The sequence below is a fragment of the Orcinus orca genome, chromosome 6, assembly GCF_937001465.1.
Source record: "Orcinus orca chromosome 6, mOrcOrc1.1, whole genome shotgun sequence".
Lineage (NCBI taxonomy): Eukaryota > Metazoa > Chordata > Mammalia > Artiodactyla > Delphinidae > Orcinus > Orcinus orca.
In genome coordinates this window covers 61,310,516-61,334,245 of record NC_064564.1, presented here as the reverse complement: position 1 = coordinate 61,334,245, position 23,730 = coordinate 61,310,516, and the positions used below count along the sequence as shown (strand labels likewise).

General features: G+C 36.0%; 1 protein-coding gene across 23 annotated transcripts in view; it reads right to left on the bottom strand.

The window, feature by feature from the left end:
• Nucleotides 1–23,730, bottom strand: part of PTPRD (protein tyrosine phosphatase receptor type D) — a 2,143,853-nt gene that overhangs the window by 1,325,573 nt on the left and 794,550 nt on the right. For all 23 annotated transcript variants that reach the window (XM_049711289.1, XM_049711292.1, XM_049711307.1 and 20 more), the window contains exon 6: nt 4,791–4,829. The gene's annotated coding sequence lies outside the window, so the exon portion shown is untranslated. The remainder of the gene's footprint in view (nt 1–4,790; nt 4,830–23,730) is intronic.

The following is a 23,730-nucleotide window of genomic DNA, read 5'->3' as shown; positions in this document are numbered from 1 at the left end:
TATCAGACTGTTTGCACAAATAAGTTACTCAATAAGATGTGAGAGATGAATAAATGAATTGATGAGAGTATGATATTCCTTTCTTTGGTCCCTGAACATATAATTTATGTTCACATCATGACCATTTTCATCACAATAGTAAGCTAACACTGAAGATAATTTTAATACCTGTATATTTTCATAAAATTGACAAAGTATTTATTTAATTTTTACTTTTTCATTGAAGTATAGTTGACATACACAAACAACCCAATTAAAAAATGGGTACAAGAACCAAATAGATATTTTTCCAAAAAGGAAACGCAGATTGCTAACAGGCACATGAAAAGATGCTCAACATTGCTAGTCATCAGGGAAATGTAAATCGAAACCATAATGAGATATCACCTCACAGCTGTTGGAATGGCTGTCAGCAAACAGAACACATTTAACAAATGTAGGCAAGCATGTAGAGAAAAGGAAACCCTCATACACTGATGGTAGGAATGTAAATTGGTATAAGCACTGTAGAAAACAGTATGGAGGCTTCTCAAAAAACTAAAAATAGAACTCTCATATGACCCAGCAACTCCACTCCTGGATATATATTAAAAAAAAAAAGTACACTAATTCAAAAAGATACATGCACCCCAATTTTCACAGCAGCTTTATTTATAATTGCGAAGATATGGAAGCAACCTAAGTTTCCATCAACAGATGAATGGATAAAGAAGCTGTGGTATACATTGACAATGGAATACTACTCAGCCATAAAAATGAATGAAATTTTGCCATTTGAAGCAACATGGATGGACTTGACAGGTATTATGCTGAGTGGAATAAATCAGAGGAAGACAAATACTAGATGATATCATTTATATGTGGAATCTAAAATATATAGCAAACTAGTGAATATAACAAAAAAGAAGCAGACTCACAGATACAGAGAGCAAACCAGTAGTCACCAGTGGGGAGAGGGAAGGGGGAGGGACAATATAGGGGTAGGAGATTAAGAGGTACAAACTATCAGGTATAAAATAAGCTATAAGGATATATTGTACAACAGGGGAATATAGCCAATATTTTATAATAACTATAAATGAAGAATAATAAAATATTTATGTATGTTTCCTAATTCAAAACTATGAGGTAGGCATATGTGTGTGGTCTGTTCCCTTCAGTTTTTAAATATAACTTAAGACCCTTAGAAAACACATAGTATTTTAACACCAAACATTTAATTCTTGATGAGGGACTACTTTAAAACATACGGATATTTTGGTATATGTCCAAAAAATATTTTTAAACCCTCTATATTAGAGACTGAACTCAATTCTTAGAAAATGCAATACTCAGTTGAATAATTTATATCATTTGAAAGAAATTCCATGACTAATACTAAGCACATGAATGTAATCTGCAGGTTGTCTGTAATACTATTTAAAAATAGGATGGCCAAACCTACATAAAATTTGCATTAAAAAACTGAGTACACGAATGAGTGAATGAAACATCCATTAATCACCATAGTCTTACTACAGAAGGGTTATGTGGGTTTCCACTACGTAGATTCTGTTTTGGTTATTAATGACATGAATATGTATATATGTGTATAAATATAAATATATATATGATAGATATAGATATGATATAAAAGATAGATGCATATTATATAATACATACGTGCAAATGTACAACTTGGGCATAGACTGTGACAATTTTCCCACCCTTGGATTTAAAGCAAGCAGGCTTTTCATCTTCTCAAATAACTATAAAGTACAAAAGACTAAATCTCATGTTAACCACTTATGCACTTTTCTTAAGGACTGCAAGCCAGGGGTGCTACTCCAATATATGTAGAACTGGATATTATTAAAAGCATACTGGGGTAAATTTTTTTCGGGAAGACATCTCAGTGACGTCTTCAGCATCCTAGAAATAGACTGAAATCTCAGCATCACGACTAAGTGATTGTAGATGAACTAACTAACCTCTCTGACCCTTAGTCTCCTCAGCTCTGAAATGCTGAACAAAATGCATGCCTCAGAGTATGATTGGAGGGTAGAACTGAGACTACATCCACTTAAAAAAGCACCTAGCAAAGCACCTGATACACAGTGAATCCTTAAAAATATTAATTCCCTTCAACTGTACATAATTGTGAATGTGTTATTAGCTTGACCTCTTAAAAGGTCCAAACTCCAGGTGCAGAAAATAAAATTTATGAATTGGACCAGACTGCTGCAATTGCACACCCAGATAAAAAATTCAGTGAATCATAAGCATTAAACACATTATTTTATGTAGGTGGAAAAATGCTGCAATAAGGCTTTCTGTAAATATTTTCAACTTCAACGTGGACTGTATTAGCTCTTCATATGGAAGTGAATTTTTATTGCTGGCATTTAGTTCCAGAATAAATATTATTTTTTAAGCTTGAGGATTATATGATAATGAATAGAATATATTTCAATTTCTTTTACTTTGTAATAGTTGCATATTATCATTTACATTTCAATACTATTCTAGTTTGAATTTTACATTTATTTTCTTTTCACTGAATTGTACTTTAATAACACAGTTTTCTAGACTGTATCAATATTACCTGAAATAAATTCAGAATTATATATCAATCACCCTCCATGTTCGAGTCATTTTATTCCTACTAAAACTCATAATTGGATAGAAGCAAACAATATAGAAATTAAGTGTTAGGTTTGAGCTTTATAGTATAGTGAGTACACGTGAGATACTAAATAAGTTAGTCTATTGAAAATATTTCTTGAGGAACTACTAAACACAGAGCAATATGTAAGGTATGCTGTATAAATGGCACAAGAGGGCATTCCTACCTCATTTAACAAGCTTGCAAAATTGCTAAGTAGAAAATATGCATGCAATACAAGAACCTTAGAACACAAGACAGTATAAGTTAAAGCGCTAACTTTGTGATCCTGAAAATAAAGAGTTCAGGGAGGTGGGGAATCATACCACAATGTTTAAAGCAATGAAGAATTTCAGGAGAAAATGGGAGTTGGAGTTGAACTTGGCCTTGAGAGATGAATAGAATATGGATGTATAGGCAGACAAGGAAGACCACTCCGCTCACAGAAGTTGACATAATGACGATGGGGGCTATGAGAGGAAAGAACTTAGCTTTGAGTTTCTAGGTATGTGCTCAAGGAAGATTGCTTTTGAATAAGTGTGGCAGAACTCAATTATCACGTATATAACAGATCAGGGGAAAAAATCTTTACAGGCAATATGGCAACATATAAAACTATGAGGATAAGTGCTGTTTTCGATCAATCATCTGTCTGTTTTATGAAATGGATTAGAATGAGATGAATTAGAAGAAGAATACCCAGAAGACAACTGTGATGATGAGAATTGCAAGAACACACTGACAGCTTAAATGAATTAGGCAGGTAGAGTTCAGAAAAAAAGGATAATTACAGGAGGCATGTCCAGATCCCACATGTGCAACTAAGAGAAGGTTTAGGATGGGGAAAAATCCAGGAAACATTGAGATTATGAAATCCTGTATCCCAATTTTCATCATAATAAATCAAATGCTTAAGCAAAGCTCTTTATTTGCATAAAGTGCTAAAGGGATAGGAAGTTAACCCTCATCCTCATGGGAATGAATAGTGTCAGCTTTGTTACTGTTTGGCAGAAGGTATACACTGGATATGGCCTGAAGTAGCACAGAAACGTCATGATAAGATGACCAGAAGATACTAGTTTGGAAACCCTGAGAAGAATTTGGGAGCAACAGGTCATACACAATGACAAAGACACGTGGAACTCTCACCACCCTCCCATTCTAACCTAGCAATATCCAATTATTAGTAAAGAATGATGTATAAGACTGTACTTCTGCAATGCATCTAGTTGAAATTTCATAGTACTCTTAGCTGAGTATTATAGAAAGGGTGACTCTAGAAATCAGGAAAATTGTGGACTCCCATATTACACAAGAATAAGAATCCAAACCAGAGTATTATTGACAAAAACTAAATAAGATAAAATATGAGGTAAAGAATGTTTTATAATCTTGCATATATTCAGAACATAGTAGGAAACCAATACATGAATTTGAGCAACATTTCTATAATATTTGGAGGGAAAAAAAAGAGACTGGGTGGAGTGTAAGATGAATATATTAAGCTGATGTTTGGGAAAATACAACTTATAGAAAAACTTCTACCTCAACCAGTCATCTTTTTAATTAAACAATCTCGCTTCCCCATGCCTATAATATATAGGCAAATACCATACAAATTTTAAGAGTTTTCATGTTGAAAACTGCAGTGCCTTCAGTGTATTTCTAGTTCCATAATATGTAAACTATAATATCAACATTGTAGAAATGAAAATCTTTTTAAAAATTCAGCTATCAGCTCCTCTGTGATTTTTATTTTGCTGTTGCATTTGATCTATTTTAAAAGAAAAATTTTCAAATTGATACTCTCTGCATCTTACCTGAATAATTATTTTTCCTATCTCAGACTGTTTCGGTGGTGATTTTTGTTTCCTTAAGAAACAAATGCTACCCCTCCTTGGAATATTCTCCTGACCCATGAAGTTGAATCTTCAAGAAGTATCTGGACTTAACAGATCATCCCATATGGGTTAAGATGTAATTGACCTTCTACTATTGGCTTTAGGAGATTCAACCTCAGGGGATGGAAATGAGGGGAGAAATAAGAAAAAGGATTAAGCCTGAGATAAAAAGAAAGATAACCTCCCAAAATTTGTGGCAAAAGAATGAAAATATTGACAGTACTATAAAAAAAAAAGTGTCTTACCAGAATTTTGAAGTCACTGGATGATCCAGGAGTCCAAGCCTAATTAGAAAAATAGAGTGAAAAAAAGTTACTTTAGTTTTCTTGTTTTAAAAATAGATACACAATTTTTATAATTCTATAACGTTTACATTTATAAATATTGTAGACTGATGAAAATACCTTAGGAAACCATTTTTCTAGGTGAAAATATGTTTTTCACTTAAATTGTAGTGTTTATTTAATCTCATAATGTGCCATTAAATAAACAAAGACAAAGAAAATACAGTCTAGATCTTGAAAATGTTTCCAACTATTCAGGTGACCATAATTATTCAGTTTAATTCTTTAGATTCTCAAAAGAAGGTAGACTATTACTAAATATACTTGAAATCTCCAAATACTTATTACATGCATTTATTTTTCTTATGAGCTAGGAACACCAAAGCTTCATTTTTAAAAACGTTTTACCATTTTTCTGCCTTTGTTGGTATCAGACAGTCATTAGTTTCGACTTTGATTCATTTTTGGAAAGTAAATCCATGTAAGATATTATAATGACAAAAATAAAAGGGCTTTAATTTCCAAATTATATTAAAATGCAGCCTCTATGTTTTTAAGGTGTTTGAAGTTCAAATGAAGGCAGTATCTGAACAGCACAAATTCCCAAAAGAAGACCTAGCACCTGCTGTGGGATGCAAAGGTTTTATAAATGTTGTCTTGTGTAAAGACAATGGCAAACATTGTGAGGCCTTTTGTAAATATGCCTGACTGCCTCTGTGTTTTAGCAGAAATATTGAACTTCTAACCATTATTCTATAAAATAAAGGAAATTATTTTTTAAACATATGATTATCACCTTTTCCTTTTACCTTGGGAATTAATTTGAAATTATATATTGTACCAGTATTGAAAAAACTATTTTTCTATAAAAGAGAATGAAGAATAACAATAAATCTGAAAATCTGATACTATGTGTATACAGTTTTCTGTGTCGATAAATATGTGTCTGCTTCTTATTGCCACAGCATTCAAATTAGGTTATCTGGCCAGAATTGCATACATAATGCTGGACCACTAATTGGTAACAAATTGGCCAGAACGAATCTATTAAAATTCTTTCTCTAGGGCTTAGAATCACTGGAGACCAGTGGTTCACTTGAGAGGAGCAAGCAGTGGATTTTGTTGTATTATGAGAGAGCCTGGCTTCAAAGGTACAAAGCCTCTGTCTCTGGATTTTAGTTCTTCTCATGAGAGTCAAAGAAAATGTTTGGTATTTTTCTTTCCTTTTCACATTTTAGGTTATTTCTTTATTGTGAGTTACAAATCACACAAGAAACTTGTAAAAGTACAAATGTATATAGCTCAATAAATTATCACAAACTGAATGCTCATGTAATCAACACTCAGATCAAGAACTAGAACACAACTAACACAGAGAGGCCCACTTGGTCTGTCACTATGTGTGCATTTGTGTGTATGTGTGTGTGTGTATACACACATGTATATACACGACATACACACAAACTATATATATGAATGACATATACACACACAGTATGCATACACATACGTAAATACATATAGTTTAAACTCACTTGATTACTTCTTGTGGGTTATGCTAAAGCACAGGTTTGAATAAAATGCAAACCAGTTGAGGCAACACAGATGCATACGCCATGACTGTGGAAATGCAGCACTAATGTCACGTATTCATCAAAATTTTGCATGGCATATTGACTATGTGTTACCACAGAGGGACAATCCTTTGGACATGTCATGTAATGTCATTGAACATACTGTATAATGTAATCATGATAAACTATTATATAAAAACTATATATATGTATTTGTCTGTTTCCAGATTTTTTGTTCATCCTATAGTTTTGCCTTAGTTTTGACCTTTATACAATTGAAATCATACACTGTATTTTCATCTTTATTTAGTTTCTTTCCCTCAACATGTACGTGTGATTCATTCATCTTGTTGCTTGTAACTATAATTATTTTTCATTTCTATAGAATTCCATTGGATAGATATTACGTGATTTATATATTCAATCCTCTATTGACAGATACGGATTGTTTCTACTTTCTAGTTATCATGAATAATTCTATTATAAGCATCCATTTATACATGCACACATATTTTTCTTGGCTATTTCCTAGAAGTAATTTACTAGAGTACATATGTTCTATTTTAGCAGACACTGCTGAATAGTGTTATCAAAGTTGCCATTGTTGCACAAATTCACCAGAATATATTTATATTCTGCTTAGCTTTAGCCATCAGTTTACTGTGTAGTATAATTATACTTTTAATTGTCATTTTTTTATTAATGTGTTTTAGTGTATTTTCATATTTTTGTCATATATATATACATAATTCATACAAATATATATTTTTTTATTTAAGGAGATACTTTTCAATTTTCTTGTCCATTTAATGTGGGTTGTCTTCTCCTTATTAATTTGTAGAAGTGCTTTATATATTCTAGATATGAGTCCTTTGTTGGTTATACTTGGTGAAATATATTTCCCACTCCACAGCTCACCCTTTTACTCACTTATTATGCCTCTTGTTGCAACTTCATTCTTAGTTTTATAGCAGTCAAATGTAACCATCTCTGTCTTTCTTTTTGTGCCCCATGTATTATACGAAGTGATCATATATACATATTCTTCTCTATCTTCTTCTGAAAGTTTGTTATTGTATGATTCTTCTGCCTCTCACATCTAATCCAAAAACCTACCTGAAATTAATGTTTTGCTCTGTGTGATTTGTGGTAAAATGTTATTATTTTCCAAATTGACCCAATAAAACTTACTGAAAATACCTTGCTTTTGCCACTGCTCTGCAATGCTAGTTTTGTCATAAATTAAGTGTCCATAGATACTTGGGTGTTTCTAGATGTCAATGTATCCCATTTAACTATTTGTCTATATCACATGTGTCTATATCATATCTTACCACAACTTGATGTGGATAGAAGAGCAGGACCCTCTACCTTTTCCTTAAGAGTTTATTGCATATTTTAAAAATATAATCCACATAACATAAAATTTACTGTTTCAAAGTGGACAGTTTAATGGTTTGTATTATGTTCACAATGTTGTGTAAACATCACCATTAATTCCAGAACTTTTCCAAAATCTGAAAAAGAAATCCTATACCTATTAGTGATCAACCCCATTTCTCCCTTATCCACTTCCCCTGGCAACCTCTAATCTGACACTCTGCATATGCCTATTCTGGACAATTCATACAAATTAATCATACAATTTGTAGATGTTTTTGTCTATCTGATTTCACTTAGCAAAATGTTTTCAAGGTCCATCTATGTTGTAGCACATAGCAGTGTTTCCCACCTTTTTATGGCTGAATAATATTCCACTGAGTGGACACAGTACATTTTTTTAATCTATTCATTAGCAAAGAATAAATTTTCCTTATTTTCACTTTTTTTTGGTCAATTATGAATCATGCCACTATGAACATCCGTGGACAGGTTTTGTGTGTGAAAATATGTTTTTAGTCCTCCTGGGCATATATGTAGGAGTAGAATTTCTGAGTCATATGTTAATTCTATGTTTAACTGTTTGAGGAACTGCCAAACTCTATTCCAGAGTGGGAATGCCATTTTACATTCCTACCAGCAATGAATAAATGTGACAATTTCTCCATATCCTCGCCAAGACTTGTCATTTTCCACTCTTAAAAAATATGGCCATTATAGCCAGTGAATGTGATAGTATCTCATTGTGGTTTTGATTTGCATTTCCCCAAAGGCTAATGATGGTGAACAATTTTTCATGTGGCTCTTGGCCATTTGTCTATCTTCCTTGGAGAAATGTTTACTTTAATCCTTTGTTCATTTTTAGTTGGGTTATCTGTTTACTGTAGAGTTCTCACTATTCTTTTTATATTCTGGATATTAATCCCTTATCAAATATATGTAATTTGCAAACATTTTCTCCCATTCCATGGATTGCCTTTTAATTTTGTGTTATTTCACAAAAATGCACAATTTTCTATATAGAGGTTTCACACCTTTTAATAAATTCATTTCTATTTGATATTTTTATATTATTAAACATGGTACTTCTGTTTTCTATTTATCACTTGTATGTACAAATGCAATTGACTTTCTATTGACTTTACACTGAGCAATCTTAATTGACCTGTGTATTCTTTTCAATTTACTATCTGCACTCTCACATTATACACAAACAATGATGGTTTCATATATTCCACTTAAATCTTTGAACTTTAAAAATGTGCCTGTATACATGTATGAATGCATGCTTGGGGGTATGCACACTGGCATGTGTGTGAATGTGTATGCATTTTGAATCACTGCACTCACTAGGACTACTAGAACAATGAACAGAAGAGCTGTTCCTGGGCACCCTTCTCTTGATCTCAAGGGAAACTTACCATTAAGTTCACTATTTGTTGTAGGTGTTTGGTAGATATTCCTTATCATAATGAGAAAGATCCCCTCTATTTTCAATTTACTACGAGTTTTAGTTAAACAGGAATTTTTATTATTCATCTCATTAATAGGTATGTAATTATTCAGATTGTCTTATTCTTTCTCACATCAGTTTTGTTAAGTTATATTTTACTAGAAATTTACTTTACGCAAAATTTTATTTTTTTTAAAAAAGTTAGTTCCAACATCCTTTCAACATCTTTTTCGTATCTTCAGGATTTGTAGAAACTTCTATTCCTGATATTAGTATTGACACCTCTCTTTTTTTAACTTGGTCAGTAACATCAATATCTACCACTTTTATTAGGTTATTCAAAGAACCAATTTTAGTTTTGTTAATCCTCTCTATTGTATGTTTGGTACAATGTACAATATTTTTTCATTCTATTACCTCCTGATTTTTATTATTTCTCTCCTTCTGTCTTCGAGTTAAATGTGCTGTTTTCCCTCAGTTTGACATGGATGCTTATAATCGATTTTCTGCCTTATTCTTTTCTTATATGTGTATTTGAAGTACACTTCACTGTAACATTGGTTTTAGTTTTTTTTAATATGGCAGTTTAATTTTTATTCATTTCTAAGTATTTTAAAGTTGATTTTTTACTGAAGAAGTATTGCAAAAACGTATATTTTAATTTTCCTAATATCTGGAGATTTTCTGATTCAAATAACTTACGCACAAAGCACTTAACTCAACATGATACCAATCCTCTATAAAATATTGAAACTTGCTTTATGATTCAGCATCTGATTAATTTTTATAAATGTTCTGTGTGTCCTTGAAAATGATATACATTCTGCAATTAAGTGCATTGTTCTATAACCATAAATTATATTAAATGTGTTAATCATGTTGTTCATTCAGATACTGGAAGATGCATGTTGTACACCCCCCCACCATGATTTAAGTTTGTCTTTTCTTCCTTTTAGCTCCATCTTTTAAAAAAAATTCTATATGTTAGGCTACACTAAGAAATACATACAAATTTATAATTTTTATATCCTTCTGTTCAACAGAAACTCTTCTTGTGAAGTAGTTCCATTTTATGCCTACTACCACATCTAAGTTCTGTTTGAAATTAATAGAAATGTCCCAGCATTTACACTGACTTTTCTCAAAAGAACAACAAATAATTTTAGTAGAAAAAAATGCATGTTAAAGTAAATATATAGGCTGTCAAATCACTAGTTAGAGTGGCCAGTGCATCCAGGGAGAGTCAAAGGAGGATTTAACTGGGGGTGAATACATATTACAATAGGGAAAAGTAGCTTATGCAACAACATGGATGGCGATGCATTCTATGTAGCTAGGGTCTGAGCATGTGGTGGAAAGAGATACGACCAATATTTGAACATGGTTTAAAATCAGATTTGAAGGGCTTGATAACAGCAAGACTTTTATCATTAGTGAGCAATGTGAAGATAAGGCAGAGAAGATTTTGGAGTAGGGTTCTGATGACCTTAACAAAGCAATCTGAAATTGAAATATGAAAAGTAAAATTTTAAATGAGTTTTAGAATCCTGTAGCATCTCTTTGTGGGTAGTTCTAATAATCTACTGGACATGTAGACCTGGAGTTCAGGAGAAAGTTATAAACTGGAGCTACAGATTTGGGATTTATCAGTGTTTTAGTGATAAATGAAGCATGGGAGAAAAGGAGGACACAAAAGTGATAATCAATAATGGATACTTAGGGGAACATCAACATTGCTGGAAAAGGCAGCAAAAATGTAATAAGCAAAATTGGTTGAGAAACTTGATAGACATTTCTCAAGTTTAAAGGAGGAAGGAGCCAAGAACAAATGGCGTCAGCAATGCAAAATGTTCTTCAGAGTGTTCCAAGATGATGACAACAAAATTTTGGCCTTCACTATTGCCTTTAGTAAGAGACATTTAAGCAGAATATTGAGATTAAAAGTTGAACACTTTGAGTGATAAATGGTAACTTAAAGAATTATAGTTCATCAAATATAAGGTTTTCTCTTTTGAATTTTGATGAAAAAGGGAGGAAAAAGGCAGAATAAAGGTTGGAGGGTGGTGATAGAGTCAAGGAAAAGTAACTCTTGTTTACATACAAATTATGTTCAAAATTTTAGGTCACCAGAGAGCCTCACCCATAATCTTACTCTGCTTTAAAAATATCTCGGGCTTCCGGGAAGATGGCGGAAGAGTAAGATGCGGAGATCACCTTCCTTCCCACAGATACACCAGAAATGCATCTACACATGGAACAACTCCTACAAAACACCTACTGAATGCTGGCAGAAGACCTCAGACCTCCCAAAAGGCAAGAAAGTCCCCACGTACCTGGGTAGGGCAAAAGAAAAAACAGAGACAAAAGGATAGGGACGGGACCTGCACCAGTGGGAGGGAGCTGTGAAGGAGGAAAAGTTTCCACACACTAGGAAGCCCCTTCGCGGGCGGAGACTGCGGGTAGCGGAGGGGGAAAGCTTCGGAACCGCAGAGGAGAGCACAGCAAAAAGGGTGCGGAGGGTAAAGCAGAGAGATTCCGGCACAGAGGATCAGGGCCGAGCGGCACTCACCAGCCCGAGAGGCTTGTCTGCTCACCCGCCGGGGCGGGCGGGGCTGGGAGCTGAGGCTTCGGTCGGAGCGCAGGGAGAGGACTGGGGTTGGCGGCGTGAACACAGCCTGCAGGGGGTTAGTGTGCCACGGCTAGCTGGAAGGGAGCCCGGGGAAAAGTCTGGACCTGCCGAAAAGGCAAGAAACTTTTTCTTCCCTCTTTGGTTCCTGGTGCGCAAGGAGAGGGGATTAAGAGCGCTGCTTAAAGGAGCTCTGGAGACGGGCGCGAGCCGCGGCTAAAAGCGCAGACTCCAGACACGGGCATGAGATGCTAAGGCTGTTGCTGCCGCCACCAAGAAGCCTGTGTGCGAGCACAGGTCACGCTCCATACCTCCCTCCTGGGGAGCCTGTGCAGCCCGCCACTGCCAGGGTCCCGGGATCCCGGGATCCAACTCCCCGGGAGAACGCACGGCGCGCCTCAGGCTGGTGCAACGTCATGTCGGCCTCTGCCGCTGCAGGCTCGCCACGCACTACGTGCCCCTCCCTCTCCCCGGCCTGAGTGCGCCAGAGCCCGCGAATCAGCGGCTCCTTTAACCCCGTCCTGTCTGAGCGAAGACCAGACGCCCTCCAGCGACCTACACGCAGAGGCGGGGCCAAATCCAAAGCTGAGCCCTCGGAGCTGGAGCTGTGAGAACAAAGAAGAGAAAGGAAAATCTCTCCCAGCAGCCTCAGAAGCAGCGGATTAAAGCTCCACAATCAACTTGATGTACCCTGCATCTGTGAAATACATGAATAGACAACGAGTCATCCCAAATTAAAGAGGTGGGGTTTGAGAGCAAGATTTATGATTTTTTTTCCCTTTTCCTCTTTTTGTGAATGTATATGTGTATGCTTCTCTGAGATTTTCTCTGTATAGCTTTGCTGCCACCATTTGTCCTAGGGTTCTATCATCCGTTTTTTTTCTTTTTTTCTTAATAATTATTTTAATAACTTTATTATATTTTATCTTACTTTATTTATCTTCTTTCTTTTTCCTTCCTTCCCTCCCTCCTTCCTCCCTCCCTCCCTTCTTTCTTCTTTCTTTCTTTCTTCTTCTACTAATTCTTTCTTTCTACTTTTTCTCCCTTTTATTCTGAGCCGTGTGGATGAAAGGCTCTTGGTGCTGCAGCCAGGAGTCAGTGCTGTGCCTCTGAGGTGGGAGAGCCAACTTCAGGACACTGGTCCACAAGAGGCCTCCCAGGTGCACATAATATCAAACAGCAAAAATCTCCCAGAGACCTCCATCTCAACACCAGCACCCAGCTTCACTCAATGACCAGCAAGCTACAGTGCTGGACATCCTATGCCAAACAACTAGCAAGACAGGAACACAACCCCACCCATTAGCAGAGAGGCTGCCTAAAATCATAATAAGGCCACAGACACCCGAAAACACACCACCACATGTGGACCTGCCCACCAGAAAGACAAGATCCAGCCTCATCAACCAGAACACAGGCACTTGTCGCCTCCACCAGGAAGCCTACACAACCCACTGAACCAACCTTAGCCACTGGGGACAGACACCAAAAACAACGGGAACTACGAACCTGCAGCCTGCAAAAAGGAGACCCCAAACACAGTAAGTTAAGCAAAATAAGAAGACAGAGAAACACACAGCAGATGAAGGAGCAAGGCAAAAACCCACCAGACCTAACAAATGAAGAGGAAGTAGGAGGTCTCCTGAAAAAGAATTCAGAATAATGATAGTAAAGATGACCCAAAATGTTGGAAATAGAATGGACAAAATGCAAGAAACATTTAACAAGGACCTGGAAGAACTAAAGATGAAACAAACAACGATGAACAACACAATAAATGAAATTAAAAATACTCTAGATGGGATCAGAGTAGCAGAATAACTGAGGCAGAAGGACGATTAGGGTACCTGGAAGATAAAATAGTGGAAATAACTACTGCAGAGCAGAATAAAGAAAAAAGAATGAAAAGAACTGAGGACAGTCTCAGAGACCTCTGGGACGACATTAAATGCACCAACATTCGAATTATAGGGGTTCCAGAAGACGAAGAGGAAAAGAAAGGGACTGAGAAAATATTTGAAGAGATTATAGATGAAAACTTCCTAATATGGGAAAGGAAATAGTTAATCAAGTCCAGGAAGCACAGAGAGTCCCATACAGGATAAAGCCAAGGAGAAATACGCCAAGACACACATTAATCAAACTGTCAAAAATTAAATACAAAGAAAGCATATTAAAAGCAGCAAGGAAAAAACAACAAATAACACAAAAGGGAATCCCCATAAGGTTAACAGCTGATCTCTCAGCAGAAACTCTGCAAGCCAGAAGGGAGTGGCAGGACATGCTGAAAGTGATGAAGGACAAAAACCTGCAACCAACATTACTCTACCCAGCAAGGATCTCATTCAGATTTGATGGAGAAATTAAAACCTTTACAGACAAGCAAAAGCTGAGAGAATTCAGCACCACAAAACCAGGTTTACAACAAATGCTAAAGGAACTTCTCTAGGCAACAAACACAAGAGAAGGAAAAGACCTACAATAACAAACCCAAAACAATTTAGAAAATGGGAATACGAACATACATATCGATAATTACCTTAAATGTAAATGGACTAAATGCTCCCACCAAAAGACACAGATTGGCTGAATGGATACAAAAATAAGACCCATATATTTGCTGTCTACAAGAGACCCACTTCAGACCTAGGGACACATACAGACTGAAAGTAAGGGGATGGAAAAAGATATTCCATGCAAATGGAAACCAAAAGAAAGCTGGAGTAGCAATTCTCATATCAGACAAAATAGAATTTAAAATAAAGAATATTAGAAGAGACAAAGAAGGACACTACATAATGATCAAGGGACTGACGCAAAAAGAAGATATAACAATTGTAAATATTTATGCACCCAACATAGGAGCACCTCAATACATAAGGCAAATACTAACAGCCATAAAAGGGGAAATCGACAGTAACACATTCACAGTAGGGGACTTTAACACCCCACTTTCACCAATGGACAGATCACCCAAAATGAAAATAAATAAGGAAACACAAGCTTTAAATGATACATTAAACAAGATGGACTTAATTGATATTTATAGGACACTCCATCCAAAAACAACAGAATACACATTTTTCTCAAGTGCTCATGGAACATTCTCCAGGATAGATCGTATCTTGGGTCACAAATCAAGCCTTGGTAAATTTAAGAAAATTGAAATTGTATCAAGTATCTTTTCCGACCACAATGCCATGAGACTAGACATCAATTACAGGAAAAGATCTGTAAAAAATACCAACACATGGAGGCTAAACATTACACTACTTAATAACGAAGTGATCACTGAAGAAATCAAAGAGTAAATTTAAAAATACCTAGAAACAAATGACAATGGAGACATGATGACCCAAAACCTATGGGATGCAGCAGAAGCAGTTCTAAGAGGAAGGTTTATAGCAATACAAGCACACCTTAAGAAACAGGAAACATCTCAAATAAACAACCTAACCTTGCACCTAAAGCAATTAGAGAAAGAAGAACCAAAAAAAACAAAAAACAAAAAACAAACAAAACCCAAAGTTAGCAGAAGGAAAGAAATCATAAAAATCAGATCAGAAATAAATGAAAAAGAAATGAAGGAAACTATAGCAAAGATCAATAAAACTAAAAGCTGGTTCTTTGAGAAGATAAACAAAATTGATAAACCATTAGCCAGACTCATCAAGAAAAAAAGGGAGAAGACTCAAGTCAATAGAATTAGAAATGAAAAAGGAGAAGTAACATCTGACACTGCAGAAATACAAAAGATCATGAGAGATTACTACAAGCAACTCTATGCCAATAAAATGCACATCCTGGAAGAAATGCACAAATTCGTAGAAATGCACAACCTGCCAAGACTGAATCAGGAAGAAATAGAAAATATGAACAGACCAATCACAAGCACTGAAATTGAAAGTATGATTAAAAATCTTCCAACAAACAAAAGCCCAGGACCAGATGGCTTCACAGGTGAATTCTATCAAACATTTAGAGAAGAGCTAACACCTATCCTTCTCAAACTCTTCCAAAATATAGCAGAGGGAGGAACACTCCCAAATTCATTCTTTGAGGCCACCATCACCTTGATACCCAAGCCAGACAAGGATGTCACAAAGAAAGAAAACTACAGGCCAATATCACTGATGAACATAGATGCAAAAATCCTCAACAAAATACTAGCAAACAGAATCCAACAGCACATTAAACGGATCATACACCACGATCAAGTGGGGTTTATTCCAGGAATGCAAGGATTCTTCAATATATGCAAATCAATCAATGTGATAAACCATATTAACAAACTGAAGGAGAAAAACCATATGATCATCTCAATAGATGGAGAGAAAGCTTTTGACAAAATTCAACACCCATTTATGATAAAAACCCTGCAGAAAGTAGGCATAGAGGGAACTTACCTCAACATAATAAAGGCCATATATGACAAACCCACAGCCAACATCATCCTCAATGGTGAAAAACTGAAAGCATTTCCACTAAGATCAGGAACAAGACAAGGTTGCCCACTCTCACCACGCTTATTCAACATAGTTCTGGCAGTTTTCGCCACAGCAATCAGAGAAGAAAAGGAAATAAAAGACTCCAAATCGGAAAAGAAGAAGTAAAGCTGTCACTGTTTGCAGATGACATGATACTATAGAGAATGCTAAAGATGCCAGCAGAAAACTACTAGAGCTAATCAATGAATTTGGTAAAGTAGCAGGATACAAAATTAATGCACAGAAATCTCTGGCATTCCTATACACTAATGATGAAAAATCTGAAAGTGAAATCAAGAAAACACTCCCATTTACCACTGCAACAAAAAGAATAAAATATCTAGGAATAAACCTACCTAAGGACACAAAAGACCTGTATGCAGAAAATTATAAGACACTGATGAAAGAAATCAAAGATGATACAAATAGATGGAGAGATATATCATGTTTTTGGATTGAAGAATCAACATTGTGAAAATGACTGTACTACCCAAAGCAGTCTACAGATTCAATGCAATCCCTATCAAACTACCACTGGCATTTTTCACAGAACTAGAACAAAAAATTTCACAATTTGTATGGAAACACAAAAGACCCCGACTAGCCAAAGCAATATTGAGAACGAAAAAGAGAGCTGGAGCAATCAGGCTCCCTGACTTCAGACTATACTACAAAGCTACAGTAATCAAGCCAGTATGGTACTGGCACAAAAACAGAAAGATAGATCAGTGGAACAGGATAGAAAGCCCAGAGATAAACCCACACACATATGGTCACCTTATCTTTGATAAAGGAGGCAGGAATGTACAGTGGAGAAAGGACAGCCTCTTCAATAAGTGGTGCTGGGAAAACTGGACAGCTACATGTAAAAGAATGAAATTAGATCACTCCCTTACACCATACACAAAAATAAGCTCAAAATGGATTAAAGACCTAAATTTAAGGCCAGAAACTATCAAACTCTTAGAGGAAAACATAGGCAGAACACTCTATGACATAAATCACAACAAGATCCTTTTTGACCCACCTCCTAGAGAAATGAAAATAAACACAAAAATAAACAAATGGGACCTAATGAAACTTCAAAGCTTTTGCACAGCAAAGGAACCCATAAACAAGACCAAAAGACAACCCTCAGAATGGGAGAAAATATTTGCAAATGAAGCAACTGACAAAGAATTAATTTCCAAAATTTACAAGCAGCTCATGCAGCTCAATAACAAAAAAACAAACACCCCAATCCAAAAATGGGCAGAAGAGCTAAATAGACATTTCTCCAAAGAAGATATACAGACTGCCAACAAACACACGAAAGAATGCTCAACATCTTTAACCATTAGGGAAATGCAAGTCAAAACTACAATGAGGTATCATCTCACACCAGTCAGAATGGCCATCATCAAAAAATCTAGAAACAATAAATGCTGGAAAGGGTGTGGAGAAAAGGGAACACTCTTGCACTGCTGGTGGGAATGTGAATTGGTACAGCCACTATGGAGAACAGTATGGAGGTTCCTTAAAAAACTACAAATAGAACTACCATATGACCCAGCAATCCCACTACTGGGCATATACCCTGAGAAAACCATAGTTCAAAAAGAGTCATGTACCAAAATGTTCATTGCAGCTCTATTTACAATAGCCCGGAGATGGAAACAACCTAAGTGTCCATCATCGGATGAATGGATAAAGAAGATGTGGCACATATATACAATGGAATATTACTCAGCCATAAAAAGAAACGAAATTAAGCTATTTGTAATGAGCTGGATAGACCTAGAGTCTGTCATACAGAGTGAAGTAAGTCAGAAAGAGAAAGACAAATACCGTATGCTAACACATATATATGGAATTTAAGGGAAAAAAAAAAGTCATGAAGAACCTAGGGGTAAGACAGGAATAAAGACACAGACCTACTGGAGAATGGACTTAAGGATATGAGGAGGGGGAAGGGTGAGCTGTGACAAAGCGAGAGAGAGGCATGAACATATATACACTACCAAACGTAAGGTAGATAGCTAGTGGGAAGCAGCCGCATAGCACAGGGATATCAGCTCGGTGCTTTGTGACCGCCTGGGGGGGGGGGATAGGGAGGGTGAGAGGGAGGGAGACGCAAGAGGGACGAGATATGGGAACATATGTATATGTATAACTGATTCACTTTGTTATAAAGCAGAAACTAACACACCATTGTAAAGCAATTATACCCCAAGATGTTAAAAAAAAAAAAAAAATTAAATGTAGTTTGATGTAGGAATCATTAACTCCACCATATTTCAAAAACCTCTACTTTTTTTTTCCTTTTATATTATGTTAAAATAGTATCTATATATTCACTCATCCATTCAGAAAAAAAATTATGAATCAGAAACAAATATGACTGAGACTCAGTTTCTGCTTTTAAAAGGGTCATGTTAGCGCAAACTGTAGTAAACAAATAATTGCCAGGTATGGTAAATGTTATAAGTATTTGTACATAGAACCACAAACTGATTATACAAACGTGCTTTGAGATTCTAGTGATATAGATACAATTCTCCAAATTGCCAAAATCAATACCGTTTCAGAGCTCATATGGCTACTGTTTGCCTACTCCTTTTGCTCAGAGGGATCAATGGTAGCAATACCTTAATTTCTCCCCCTGACCGTGACAATCCTAAAGACTAAGCAACTGAGTGGAAGAACTAGAGGAGTTTTATCATGGATGGATTTCACTTGGATCCTGTGTACTTTTTGTAAAGATCAGTTTCAGTCTCCCACTAGAAGGCCAATTGGATTCATTTTGTCTGTCCTATTTACTACTGCACATCTGTGCCTAGAATCTAGAATTGAACACTTGGAAGGGACTACATAAATGTTTGTTGAATCAACTGCTATTTTCCGGCTGAGTTTTTGGTATTCACGGTACCAGTGATGTCAACTCATGAACCCATCACCTTTATACTTCAGGCACTTCATTTCTCAAAATTCCAACATTAACCACAGCACCATGGGAGAGAGGTAACCTCTCCAAACAAGTCCCCTCATGGTAACAACTACGGAAACCCTATCACAGTTTCTAACCTAGAAGGACGGGTAGAACCAGTTAGAAATGTCTCATAACCAGATCCTTCATTCCCATCAGACTCAGAAGAAGTTCCCAAGTTTAATAATTTTGCAAATAAGCTGATTCTTGGTTATTTAAGCTCTGCTGAGGCACTAAGCCAGAAATACCATTTTCTAGGACCTAAATCTGATTCTGACACGTTTAGTATCCCGTTGTTCCCAGTCTGTTTCTTCATTAGCAAATACTCTAATGATCTACTCCACTTGCCAGCCCCTACCCTGTGTTTAATTCTAATTGGCGAAGATGCCATAATAAATTCCTTAAACTTTTATTTGTATGGCAAGTTTCACTAGGAGACTCCATCTCCTGCTAGGTTTTCATCTTTCTGCCGGCTGGCTGATCTGCTCCTGCATGGCTCTATAGCACCTTGAGACCTGTTAAAGACATATTTGGATCTCCAGAGTGGATTCCACCTGCTTGAAATATGCTTTATAAAAGAATAATATGGAAAACCCTATTAGTGTGTTTATTTGTTTTACATGTTTAATTGAGAACACATTTTGAAAACAAATATCCCTTTTTTACCCCTATGTGGAGTAGTTTCTTGGAAACAGAATGCTTTTTATTTCTACATAATAAAGTCTAAAAGCAGGTGTTTGGGGCAACTAGATATATGGAGAAAAATCACTGAAGTTCTTGGTGTTCACAGCTAGTCCTGTAGATGGTATTATACAAAGTGATTCATAAATACCTAAATGAGCTACAAACAATTTTCAGTTAGTTGGTGTTCATGGTGACTCAGATGGCAGGTGATGAAGCATGGAAATTGTTTCAAAGAACACATTTCCAACATAAAACGTACTGTTTTCTTGAGTGATTCCCGAGGAGATAATTTTTTAGTTCCTGTTGGAATAGCTGGTTCTGTAAACAGAATCAGTTCTACTTGTTGTGATTTTTCCTTGTTCATGGTAGATTTTTTAAAAAATGTAGAAAGATATCAGACCAATCATTTTAATATTATATAAGTTTAAGGTACACAGCATTATAGTTCAAGATCTGTATAAACTACAGAGTGATCACCACTACAAGCCTAGTTACCATCCATCACCATACCTTCACCCAGCTCACTGCCCCCCCCCAAATCCCTTCCCCTTTGGTAACCATCAGCTGTTCTATCTATGAATTTGTTTTTGTTTTGTTTCTTTTGTTTTTTATAGATTCCACATATGAGCGTAATCATCACACCAGTCTTGAGAGCGGAAAAAACAACAACTGCATTTTGCTTTCTTAGTGCCCTTTATTTTGCCATGCCTAAGTTTGGGAATTAGGTTGTTCTGGATTGTAAGAAGCATTTTAAAACAAGGAAATGTGATCCTGCTTCACAGGTTTCAAACAGCTGCCACTATTTTGAAGAGTGACTTCAGGAACTAGATTTTATGATAACTGCATCCAAACGATGGAACTTTCATCAAAGAATGGGGTATATTTTTATTTGTCTGTTATTTGACACATATGTAAGGCTCACTATGGACCAGGCCCTTCTCTGCTATACATATTTATTCACTGGGTACTTAAAATAGCCTTAGCAGGTACATGTTACCATCACCATCTCCATTTCATAGGAAGGACACAAAAGCACGGAGATGAACAATCTACTCCTGGTCACACAGCTAGTAAGTAACAAAGCCAGGATTTGAACCCCAGCAGTGTAGCTCCACAGTCTGTGTCCTAAACCATTTTATTATACTGTTCCTCAAGGGGCCTAATAAAAAATAACAAATGAAATATCGTACCATATGCCAAAGATGGGAATAAGTCTCAGAGAAAGCAAGTTTCAGCAACATCACCACGATGAAGCCTGCACAAGTATCTCCTTGTCAAATGACCAGTGCCCCTCTCCCTTATCAAAGATTAATACGTTGACTAGCATTATAACTTACAACTGGATATCCAAACAGAGAACAGAGCTTCCCTTCAGGCTCTCTAACACCTAGCAAAAATCACACAGTGATTAAAACTTCTATTCTGACGTCAGCCAGACGGAGTTTTGGATCTTAACTCTTAATCTTACTATCGCTGAGCAAGTTATTTATTCCTTTAAACATTTAATATTCACTACAACCTAATTAAGAAGGTAGTATCCTTATATCCATTTATACACAACAAAACTGAGTCACAGAAAGTTTTAGTAACTTGCCCAAGGTCACACAGCAATGATGGCAGTCTTGTTTCCTACCCAGGCAGTCTGGCACCAGAGTGCAAGCTCACTGAGTCACATTGAGAATTAAATGAGAAACACCTTCGCTCGCTGACATCCCTCAGTCAATTCTTTATTTTGTTTTTGAAGCATCTGTACCTCTCCTGAGCACTTACAATACTTAGGTAATACTTTATTTTGTTGTAAAGAGATTTTATAAAAATCTGTCTTCCACTGTGACCTAACATGTTGAAAACAGAGACATTGTTGATTTGACTCACTGAATAAATAAAGATAATGCCTTACACCCAAGAGGTCATTCAGCACGTCAAATGAAAGGATTAAAGAGTAAATTAATCAATAAATGATAGCCTGAAGTGCTTGGCAATTAATAAGTGCTCAATAAATAGCTATTATTAAGACTATAAACTGGAACATAATCTAATTCATCATACAGCTTTTATGTGAGATCTCCAGCAACTTTAATGATACCAAAAATTTGGAAACTGTAAATATATGCTTGAAAATATCATTTGCATGGAGTTCCAATGCAGCAGTGGAACATTATCAATATATCAGAAATCAATTTAAAAAATTCCTTTGAAGCTGATTCCCATGATAACAAGCTAACTAATAGCTATGTAGAATAAATAAATGGTTTTGATTAAAACATTTTGTAATGTCCAAAGACAAGTGGATTGGTAAAACATAGTTAACATGAAAAATACTTAATTCTTATAAATTAAAATATGGAACTATTTAACCAAAATAAAGTACAGTTGATCCTGGAACAACACGGGTTTGAACTGTAGGAGTCCACTTACATGCATCTTTTTCACTAACTACTTACTACACGACCCACATGGTTGGCTGAATCCGCAGATGCGGAACCATGCATAGGAAGGACCTACTGCAAAGTTACAGGCAGCTTTCAGACTGGGGTTTGGTGCCTTAAGTCCCTCATTGCTCAAGGGCCAACGGCAGACTCAGACTAAAATGCAGACATTGGGAAGGAACCAAAGTTCATCATATCTGTGCTTTTTCTTCAATAATTATTTTAACTAGCTATAGATTGAGTGGCTACGTCTTAGATGCAGCGTGGGAATAAAACAGCTTTATGTCTTGTGCTATGCTAAATATAAACTTTTTTTAAGGATGAAATCAGTAATTCTATTACTTTTGTTGATGAGCTGTTTCCTAGAACTAAAATCAATCCCACCTGGAGAGAGAAGTAGAGCAAAAAAAAAAAAAAAAAAAAAAAAAAAAATTCCTTTCTCTCTTCCACAAAATGACTCACAAAATGAGATCAGAATTTGGAAAACATCACTCCATTCCATTTCTCTTTCTTCAATCACCATCACTACCCAAATAATTTTGGCTGAATCTAGCTTCCTGGACAATCTCTGGGTAAAAACCTATATGGTCATGGAGAATGCAAACAGACAGCAAGATGATGTAACTCAGCCCACTGAAAATGGATACCCTTTAGCTAGAGGTCATTCTTTTAATTTCCAGGACAAATAACTATTTGTATATACCAGGACAAATTACTATTTCCTTCAGCAGTACCACCATGATTTTTACTCATTTACATATCACAACACTTCTCAGAAGATTTTAGCTGTTTCATTCTCCTGCACAAACTTTCTGAAGATTCTAAACTCAAGAGCAGAGGATCCCTTTTATTATAATCCTTACCACAGTCTATGTGACCTTACATAGTCTGGCCCTTTGCCTACCTTTATAACCTCAATTTCTTTCCCATCTTTGTACTCTAGCATATGGGCCTTTTTTTTTCCATTTCTAAAATTCACTGTGTTCCATCACCTCCACAATGCCTTTGCATATGGTGTGGTGAGACAGGAGTAATGTATTGAGACCAGGTCTGAATTACATACTCAGCAGGAGTTTATATCCTGGGAAAGACTATTCAATGTTAGGAGATGAAGTTATACAAGATGTGTTCGAGAAGCACTTCCTTTTGTCAGATGCAGTACTCATTTTTTTTTAACTGTCATAAGACACAGTCTAGAGAAGTATACTGCCAAAACAAATGCCTAGACCACAAAGCAAAGTGGAAGAAAAACGAAACGGAATATCCTGAAACTGCAAACTGTACCAGTTCTAGATGTGTTAGA